Source organism: Ursus maritimus, unplaced genomic scaffold, assembly GCF_017311325.1.
Source record: "Ursus maritimus isolate PB19 unplaced genomic scaffold, ASM1731132v1 scaffold_5, whole genome shotgun sequence".
NCBI lineage: Eukaryota > Metazoa > Chordata > Mammalia > Carnivora > Ursidae > Ursus > Ursus maritimus.
Window position 1 is genome coordinate 87480666 of NW_024426663.1, and position 11128 is coordinate 87491793.

Sequence of the window (11128 nt, forward strand, 5' to 3'; positions counted from 1 at the left end):
GGATCATAGGGTAGCTCAATTTTTAACTTTTTAAGGGACATCCACACAGTTCTCCAAAGTGGCTGTGCCAACTTGTATTACCACCAACAATGTAGGAGGGAATCCCCTTTCTCCACATCCTCTCCAACATTTGTTGTTTCGTGCCTTGTCCATTTTTGCCATTCTAACTGGTGTAAGGTGGTATCTTAGTGTGGTTTTTTCGAATTTCCCTACGAGTGGATATCGATAGTCTGAACATTTTGTTACCTATGTGTCTTGTTAGGCCTTTTGTATGTCTTTGTTGGAAAAGTGTCTGTTCATATCTTCTGCCCATTTTATGATTTGTTTATTTGTTTCTCATGTGTTGAGTTTGATAAGTTCTTTGTAGATCTTGGATTCCAGGCTTTTATCTGTAGTGTCATTTGCTAATATCTTCTCCCACTCTGTGGGCTGCCTCTTCGTTTTTTGGTGTTTTTTTTTTTTTTGACTCTTTCCTTGGCTGTGCAGCTTTTTATCTTGATGAAGTCCCACAAGTTCATATTTTCTTTTGCTTCTCTTGCCTTTAGAGATGTGTCATGAAAGAAGTTGCTATGGCCGATGTCAAAGACGTTGCTGCCTATGTTCTCTTCTGGGATTTTGATGGATTCCTGTCTCACGTCCAGGTCTTTCATCCATTTGGAGTTTATCTTTGTGTATGGTGGAAGAGAGTGGTCAAGTTTCATTCTTTTCCATGTACCTGTACAATTTTTCCCCCGCCTCTGTGACTTGGAGTCATTGAGAACTAAAACTGCCCTTTTCCCAAAGCCATGCAAGCTAGTGAACATGAGATAACTTGAGGCTTCATGTCCAACATCTAGAAATTTCAACTGGCTGCCTTCAGAATTCAGAAACTGGGATTACAGTCTATTCCAATCATTAACCTTTTGTTTTTCTTTTGTTTTCATAGAAAAACCTCTTAACAACCTAATGGAAATATTACACCACAACTTCCCACGACCTGAAATGAGACACAGGTACCTGCCCTGACCTCTTCTCTGGTCTAAAAGCCTGGCTTGATGAGATTATGAAACAATCTCTCAATGCAGGACAGGGTCAAACCTATTTGCACTAGGTGGCCCAAGGTGTGAAAATGCACTGCAATATTACTCAGCTCTTTAAGCAGAGTTTCAGGACCCCTGTGATCACTGACTTAGTTTCATGGCTGGACCATGCAAGTTTGATACAATAAATACATAGTGGATTTCTGACTATTGCCTGTATAATTGCTATAGAATTTGCTTTTATAATCCTATCTATTATTTATTTGTTTGTTTATTTTTAGAACACAGACATTTATTTTCCCACAATTCTGAAAGTTAGAAACCTGAGATGAAGCTGTCAGCAGGGTTGATTTCTCCTGAGGTCTCTCTCTTTCGCTTGTATGTGGTCACCTTCTCATTGAGTATTCTCATCATATTTTCTTTTCTGTATCCACGTCCTAATCTCTTCTTATAAGGATTCCCCATATATTTCTAGGGTCCCCCATATACTTTAATTTTAACTCAATTACTTCTTTTTAAAAAGCAGATTCTTTTTTAAATTTAAATTCAAGTTAGTTAACATATAGTTTAGTATTGGTTTCAGGAGTAGAATTTGCTGATTCATCACTTACATGAGGTTCAGAATATCTGTCAGCTTTAAATAAACAGTTGTATTGGAATACAAAGGAAGAGTTTCAGGATGTTTGTAATGCACAGCTCAGCATCATAATCACCACAGCACCACACTAGACACTGCATTCTCCACATGGTGGGTAGGGGTCTCCAAGTTTCTGAGAAAGTGGTGGTGAACCATAAGGAGCTGAGAGTCAGCATGACCTCCCCATCCTACTCAACATTGTTCACACACACGGACACCTCTAGAACTCCAGGCCAGCCGCTGAGGTGGGTGCCACTCTGATAGAAAGGAAAAGGGAAGCAGAGTGTCTACACACAGCTATTTCTGCATAGACCATTTCTGACCCCAGACCTCATAGCCTTTGTGGGAACCTTGGCTCCAAATTTTGGCCATTTAAAGTCTCTGTTTACAACAAGCATATTCACATTCCATTGGCCAAAGCTAGTCATACAACCAAGGTCATTCATAAAAAAAAATAAATGTGGTCCACTGGGAGGGCTATGGCCAGGAAGGGAAGATGAAAGAGCAAGGATAAATAATACAATTTACTTTGCTTTCCTTGCTTATGATCCCCTCATCAGAATGATCTTCTTTATTTTGTTTCCAGTGCCCAGTACCATGCCTGGCATTAGTAAATGATGCCAGAAAGCTTGAAGGAAAGAGTGTGACAGTTTTGTTTTATTTCTAAACATGCATATGGTTCTATTTCTTTTCATTTTGGATCCAGAGGGATTTAGGTTTGAATCAAAACACCCTTGTTTTCAGGCCAGGGGTTGTGACAATAACATGAATAATAGTAAAATTAAGAACAGACAATATTTCTTGAGTGTTTACCGTGTACCAGAAACACTGGTTAGGGTCTTAAGTTTGTAATGTCATTTCAATCTGCAAACACAGTAAGTGAGGGAGGTATTGCTGTCTCCATGCTGTAGATGAGGTGAAGTGGAAACAGAGAGGTCCAGGAATTTTCTCACTGTCACACAGCTAGGAGGAGATGGAGCTATGATGTGAACTCAGGCCCACTAAGCTCTATAACCTGCTTCATGCACCATGCTATAACACAGCTACATGTTAAGTAAGCTCAACCAATGTACTTTCCTCCTCTGTAAAATAGGGACACACAAGAGCATGACCACTCTGTAGAATTGTTACCACGTTCAAGAGAAAAGTCCTATATCAATGGCCTGGCACAGTGAAGCATCCACTCTGGACACTCAGCGAATATTATTCCTTCTATCCTTTCCATTAAATGTCTGACTCCACGTGCCAGATTGATGGAAACTTTCCTTGGGATATGATCCTCAAAATCCACAGGTGTACATTAGTTAAACCTACACTCCTCAACCACTAAGACCCTCCTAGGCCCTCCACTGAAATGTTCTCCAAAATCCAACCATCAGCAGTTGATTTCTAAAACCCTTGGGAGGACTGTCCCAGTGGCTCAGCATTTCCCTTGGCTGCTAAGGTATCATGAACCTTGATGGATTCTGACGTTAGCCTCCCCCCAGGGAGGAGGATTTACAGAGGAGGCTTGGGCCAGGCACTTGCACGTCTCAGTTGAGTAGGTGGAGAGAATGCAAGCAAGTGGCAAGGGTAAAATTGCCGGAGTGACCTGTGAGGTGCCAAGTCCAGGAGCACGGTGGGTCTTCCCATACTGTGCTCAGAAATTTCAGACATTGAGACTGGGAAGAGCAATTGTCTGCCTAATCAAGGGTATGTGTTTTGGAGAGCACAGTGTTGGATGAGAGGACGAAGACACATTTAATGAGCACCTACTGTGTGCCAGGCACCTTAGCCAAGTAAGGCTTTTGGATCCTGAAATAAAATGTCTATTTTACAGTCATAAAATGGATCCTCTGAGAAGTGAAATAACGTAAATAAGTTTATAAAGATAAGAGTCCAAGATGGGGACCTAACTCACCTCACCTAATGTGAGAACTGAACTCACCTCCTCCACGGACACATCAAGTCTACATCTATTTATAAAGCAGATCCTCCTGAAGAAGAACTGAGGGCCGACTGAACAGCTTCTGCACAACACACAACAGAGACACACTCACCATCCTGCCAACTGCAGTGAGAGGGATAGTTCTGGGGGCTGGAAGCTGATCTGTCTGCCCTGGGCCACAGAAAGCAAGCTGCAGCTTATTTCTATTTTTTAAGGTTTTTAAAATTTATTTGTCAGAGAGAGGGAGAGTGAAAGCAAGCAGAAGGAGTGGCACACAGAGGGAGAAGCAGGCTCCCCACTGAACAAGGAACTCAATATGGAAATCGATCCCAAGATCCTCCTGGGATCATGACCTAAGCAGAAGCTAGACACTTAACCAACTGAGCCACCAAGGTGACTCAAGAAGCTGCAATTTAAAGATCAAATGTAATGTGAAGTATCCACCCTTCAAGCCCCCCAGTGGGGAGGGGGTAGTGATGGATCTCTTTCTGTGTTGAAATGCTGGCAAGCGCCATGGTTCCCATTCCCCTCCACCTTGATAACTTGGAAAGAAGCAGGATTTGAGCACCCTAGCCAGCTTGCTACCTCACTGAGCCTTGGGTCCCCAAACCACTCAAACCCAGCTGTGCCAATGAGGCAGCCCCAGCATGGCACACACTGGGTTGCCCTGGTCAGCATTCACTACAGCTCCAGACATCACACCAATGTGACATCTTAGTCCTATTCACCCCAGCACACTTCAGGCTTGCACGACTCGGATTGCTAGGGCACCCCCTGAATGAAGAGTTATTTGACATCGTGGGTCACTACTGCTTCAGCTGAAACTGTCCTGACAAGGAACCCCTTGATGTGGAAAGCCTAGCACCCCCCAATCCACACTCTGCCAGGCCACTCACAGTGCTTAAGACCCCAGGACACCCCAGCCCCACTTAAGCTTCAGACATGCTGCTAGGAGATCCTGTGCACAGAGAACCGCCCCCAATCCTGAATCCACTTCAGCTACAGTTACCCTCCCAAAGTGTCTCCTCTGCAGAGAGCCCTGGGACACTCCAGCCCACCCACTTCAGCTACAGCTGTCCTGCCAGGGCACCTCTGTGCAGAGCACCCCAGAAAACCTCATCTCCTGATCCATCTCCACTCCAGCCACCCTGCCAGGGGGCCCTCTGCACGGAGATCCCTGAGACACCAGCTTATATCCACCTCAGCTTCACCTAACATATCTGGGTGCTCTCAGTGTGAAGACACATGCACCCGTACATTCATTGTAACACGTCGTCTGATATCCAAAGTATAGAGAAAACCCAGGTATACATCCAGAGATGAATGAATAAGGGTTACACTTCAGCCTCACTATCACCCCCCCTGCTTGCCTAGCCAGGTGTTCCCACCTATAGCCTCTGGTCCCTGCATTATGCCCATAACCCCCAGAGGGTCCTAGCCCATAACCTGCACTCCAAAGAGGTCCAGCCAACACACTGATGCCCAGCACACCTGGCCAGACAACGCCCAGAAGTACCTGGGAATCCTGGTCCTCCTCCTCATTGGTAGTAGTGGGCTGCAGCCCCTGGACCAGGAAGCCAGCATGTGGGAGAAATTCCAGTTGGAAGAGGAAGCACAAGACTCAGAATGTGGGTTTTCATGCACTGAGTTAACACAGGGATCACCACATCTTTCCAACTCTTCACAGTGTGTTGTCTCTGATAATACAAGTTAGAAAGCCTTCTGTGCCTTAGCAGCCAACGGTGTTCCAGCAGCTCCATTGTGGTACAGGACAAAACAAAGTTTTGTAGGAATGCTAACAATAACAGAGTTCATAAATACACCACAGACATGGCATATGCCAACCCTGGTACAGATTTATGAATTAGAGGCACATAAGATTGAAACAGGGAGGGAGCTTCATCCCCATGAAACACGTAAGCCTTCAGGGAATATAGCTCCAGATGCAAACGTCTTCCACGCTGAAAACTCACTGATCACAAATGAAATCCACTCATTGCCAGTTATTGATCCTATCAGTGGACTGAAGTTTATGCACGTACCCACAATGGAATCCTCACATTTCTCCAGCATTTTAGGTCTGGTCTGACAAAGCCTGCCTTCATGAAGCAGAAGCTGAATGTTCTTGCATTTGGGACCCACCACAACATCCCTTCATCCACCAGGAGACTCCCATCAGTACAGCCTTGAATGCCTTTGTAGAAAGACAGTTGCTGGCCTTCCCTGTGGTGCATGAATCAGGAGAAGTCATAGATATTTATACCAAGTCCGATGTAATTAAGCTTGCTGCTGAGAAAACGTTCAGTAACCTAGAAATCACAGTGACCCAGACCCTCAGCACTACTCACAGTGTCTTGAGGGTGTTGTGAAGTACGGTAAGCTGGAAATCCTGAACAGATTAGCGTGGGCTGACCTCTGGGCTGCTGGTCACAAGTGAAACAGATAGCATCTTGGGTGTCATTTTCCTGTCAGATGTGTGGTAAGCCCTGATACTCATGCCTGCAGGTGCCAAACAGAAGGAGACAGATGCAGAATGGACACTGTGCATGGAGAAGCCCTTGGAGAAAACACGAACAAGGATTCTGGGTCAGGCTTTGCCTCCTGAACACTCACCGTGATAGAAGATGGTGAAATGGCTACGAATGTGTATCAGGGTTTAGTGATGGGTATTTTTCCAGTGATGTTGAAACTGTGCATAGGAAACAGATTTTATGTGTTTGAAGATTCAGGCTTGAATTTAAAGACTGTTTTCAGACCTTTCAACAATTTTAGATGCTATATGTTATCAAAGTGCACTGTGCCCTGATTTTTTTAGTTATTTTTCATCTCAAAGAATTCACTGTTCTGGAACAAGTAACAGGACATAAGGGGAGAGCATGGCCTATTCAGATCTCATGCCTTCTGTTAGCACATGGGGTATTTGATCACTGTGGCCTGTTGGCAGGTGGAGCCACGTGGGGCTGTGGCATGAAAGCCTTTCAACCTTTCTCAAACCATTTTCTTTTTATTAGATTTGTGGAAATGCTTTAATTTGAAAATAAAAAATTAATTTGTAAAACTTAGTGACAGTTATATGTTTAGTGGGTGTTCTGATCTATAATGTAAACAAGTCTGCTTTACAACAAGGTTATTTATTTTTCCTTTCATGCAGTATTTTACACATTAACATGGGTAAACGTCACCATACCCATTACTAAACCGTTGGTTGTTATTGTAGATGGCAACTTCCTCATTTACGTTTGGCTCTGGATTGGATCGGACTTCAAATATAGCCATTGTTAGTGTTTAAAAGCTTAAGTTTCCAAAAGCATGTGTGGAGACCTGCTCTGTGAGAGTGCAAACAGGAAGCCATTATGAGGAAGGAAAGTCCTGGGAAATGTGGATTTTTTTTTCTCATGTTGAAATGTAAAATCATGATGTCTGTGTGACTGCTGGTGGATTACTGTTGTAAAGTGTTATTATGGCATATGCAGTACTGTCATGGGGTGAAGAGAAACAATGTTTCCTAATGTTAGTCCTCTGAAAATGTGCACACTGTACATAGATATTAGTATAGTGTGATTTTTTCTTTTTTTTTTTTTTGCCAGATTGAAAAATTAAAAAAAAAAACTTACTATCTACAAAAAACCCCAAATGAATAGATAAGAATGTGTGGTATATGTACACAATGGAAAATTACTCAGCCATAAAAAAGGATGAGATCTCACCATTTGGAACAACACGGGTGGACCCAGAAGGCATAAACATAGTGAAATAGCTCAGACAGAGAAAGACAAATACCATAAGATTTCATTCCTATGTGGAATCTGTAAAGCAAATCAAAGGAATAAACAACCAAACAAGAAGTAGAATCAGACCTATAAATACAGAGAACAAAGTGATGGTTGCCAGCAGGGAGGCCAGTGGTACATGGGAGAAATGGGTGAAGGAGAGTGGGAGACACAAGCTTTCCATTATGGGATGAATAAGTCATGGAGCTGAAAGGCACAACCTAGGGAATATGGTCAATAGTATTGTAATAGTATCTCTGGTGATGGATGGTAGCTACACTTGTGGTGAGTGTAGCATATGGTAAAAACTTGTCCAGTCACTACACCGTTCACCTGAAGCTAAAATGATATTGCCTGTCAATGATGTTTCAGTTTCAAAAGATGAGTCAGAAGGTAAAATGATAAAACAGAATTGGATTTGTCTGAGAGTGACAGAAACCCAAAGACAATCCAGCTGGATTTAGCCTCCCTCAGCCTGTCTAGGGGCAGCAGCTACTCTGGATTCTTGGGGATGTCCCACTCTTTACTTCTGTGATAATTCTAATTTCAGTTCCCTTCTTTGCTCATTTCTGCTTCAGCTTCCTTTGCCAGCTTTTTCCTGTGTGCCCTTTGGTTGCTGTTCAGTCCTAGACCCCCTGTTCTTCTCTTCATGGTCCTCATGGGGAAACCCATCTATCCCCCGGCTTCAGAGAGCACTCTCTGCTCACTACTCTTCTCTCCCCTTAGCTCCAGACCCTGTGCATTTGCTCAGTGACAAGAGTTTCATCTGACCTCACTCTTTCCTCAAGTAATTAATGGGAGCTTCCTGTGTGCCAGTGGGGAACAAATAAGGGAACTCCCTGAACACACTCCTTTTTTTAAATTAGTTTCAGAGGTTGAATTTAGTGATGTATCAGTTGCATATAACACCCAGTGCTCATTACATCAAGTGCCCTCCTTAATGCCCATCCCCCAATTACCATTACTCCCCCTCCACCTTCCCTCCAGCAACTCTCAGTTGCTACAATTAAAACTACAATTAAGAGTCTCTTATGGTCTGTCTCCCTCTCTGTTTTCATCTTATTTCATTTTTTTTTCTTCCCTTCCCCTATGCTCATCATTTATTCCCTAAATCCACATATGAATGAAATCATATGCTATGTCTCTCACTAACTTATTTCACTTAGCACAGTACCCTCTAAATTCATATCCATCATTGCAAATGGCAAGATTTCAGTCTTTTTGGTGGCTGAGTAATATTCATCAAGAATTCTAAAAGATCCAATTTCACACCCCGCTGCTTATAATTCTTTGTGGCATCTTCCTCAAGCAGACTCACTCCTCTCAGCTGTATTCTTGGTTGTATTAAACCAGATTCACATCTCCAACCTCCTACCTTCCAAATGGTGGTAATTTTCCTACTTGTAGCCTTACCGCATTTATATTCTTAGATCTCTGATTTCTTAGGTCTTCAGAATGATTTGATTAGTATGTAGGTGTATTTGAAGGAGGAGACAAACTAACTCCTCCCTCCAGTACTTTCTGATTGGATCTGGACATGAAGACTGTAAACTTGGTGACAGGCTGGATTCTGTTGTCCCCCTTCAATGAGAGCTGAATGTTGTTTTGACAAGCAGTCAATGACCTGTGACACAGCTTCATCCATTCCAGGATTATGTTTATTGTGGGAAGATGTATGAAAAATATAACTACATTTTCTAGAGTTTAGCTTTGCTGGTTGAATTGAGAGTAGCATTTGCTCTAGTGTTGTGTTGTCTGACTTATCCCACAAGTGTGACCTTTCCTGGGGTCTAATGGCCCATGTCTTCATTAATATCAGTGTCAGTGTCTTAGTGAATGGTGACTCTAGGAGAGACATTTAGCTTTGTACTGGTTGAGTCTTTTAGTCTCACCATGAACTTCAGTATAAATACATCCCAAATATGAATTTTTCATCTTGAAGGAAAAAAATCAATTGTTTTCCTTTAAAACATACTTTCCAGGAGATGATGTCATGAGGGTCATTGAGATAGTCCTCACTCATGGGCCAGCCAAACTGCTTGGTGATTGGCCACCTGAACAAAGCCAAACTGACAGTGCCCTAATGATTGGCCAGGTCATGGTGGTGACACCACAAGAAGGCATTCTGATGCCCCCAGGGCTGTTACAAAGGCACGGCAACAGCCAAGGCTGCACTGAGGAGAGAGACAGGGCTTCAGCCACAGCTCTTCCTGGTATTCCTTGTGTTCTCTGACCTATTCTCTGCCCCTTCCCATGGCAAGTCCCCTACCCACTGCTCATCTCCCGGAGCTCTCAACAACAGTTTGTACTCCACCTTCATGTTTGTGCCTACCTTTGTGGCCCTCTGTGGTCCTCAGAGTCCATGAACCCACACCCGGTGAATGTTGGACCCCTTTCCACTGTGAGGATGGTCGGGGTGCTCAGGTACACATGTCCATTTCTATAGAAATCAGAATACTGTGGATTCTCAGCCACTTGGGCCCCACACCTCTGGGGTCACAACCAGGCTTACTGCAGGAAAGCTGAGACCACATCCTTAGTGGGCACAGGGCACACTACTACTCTGAAGCCCTCCAGCCCAGCTCAGTAGAGGACACATAAATGCCATGAACATCCAGCTGATCCAGATGTGCACAATGTGTACAATGCCTCCAAACACCTGGCAGGGAATTTTAGGAAACAAGTAAGTACTGGGAGAAGGAATCATCACATCGCTAGAAACAGTGGGAGTCATTGGAACATGGGTCCTCAGACCTCGAACTGTCTGAACCAGCTCAGCAGTGGACAAACTAATCCCCCAGATACCTGGCTGACCAGGAAGCCACAGACCACAAACACTTGAACACAGAAGAACATAGAGAAATTCAGCCCCCAGAAGAGAGCACCCACCAGTAACCCAAAGATTGGGAGCCCTCTGAACCCATTTGACACTGGGTCACATAGACTTGGGGTAGACTAAGAAGTGTCATACCACAATCTGGCCAGCCCAAAGCACTACAAGGCAAGTGAGTTCAGAGAACACCAGGCTTGCCAAGTGCCAAGAAATGATGAGCCTTGCATCCCAGCTTAGCATTGGAAAAAGGTTGTAACTGGACAGCAGGCCCACCACGTGCCTTTGGACCTGCAGACCAACAATTCAGCTCTGTACTAGGCCAAGCAGGCCTACCTGGCAACAGGTTCAAATGGGCCCTTGGACAGGGACACAAACAAAATAGCTCTGCACTAGGCCAAGTAAGCACTTGGACACAGGGAAGAACTTGTGCCCTTGGACTTGGAGAACAACTCCATTCTGTGCTAGGTAAAGTAGGTACCTTGACAGTGGTTCACCATCTGCTCCTGGAAATGAAGATGAACATCTCAGCTCTCTGCTAGGCAAAGAAGGAACCTGGACAGAGGGCTCATCATGTGCTCTTGGACCTGAGACCAGCAACTCATTTTTTTCTAGACCAAGCTGGCACCTTGACAGTGGGCTCTCCATATGCCCTTGGTCCTGGAGACCATCCACATAGCTCTGTGCTATGCCAAGCAGGAATCTGGAGAGAGGTCTCACAATGTGCCTTTGGACCTGGAGACCAACAACTTAGTTCTGTGTTAGTGCAAGCAGGCACCTACTCAGAGGACTCAACTTATGCCCTTGGTCCTGGAGACCAACCACACAGCTCTGTGGTAGGCCAAGCAAGCTCATGGACAGTGAATTCACCACACACTCTAGGACCTGGATCCTTCCTTCCTCACAGGGCACTCAAACACTGGGCTTGCCAGTTGGTCTCAGGCT

General features: G+C 44.2%; 1 pseudogene; it reads left to right on the forward strand.

Moving 5' to 3' along the window:
- Window positions 1-4828: 4828 nt before the first annotated feature.
- LOC103682446 lies at window positions 4829-6201 on the forward strand (annotated as a pseudogene).
- Window positions 6202-11128: the final 4927 nt, after the last annotated feature.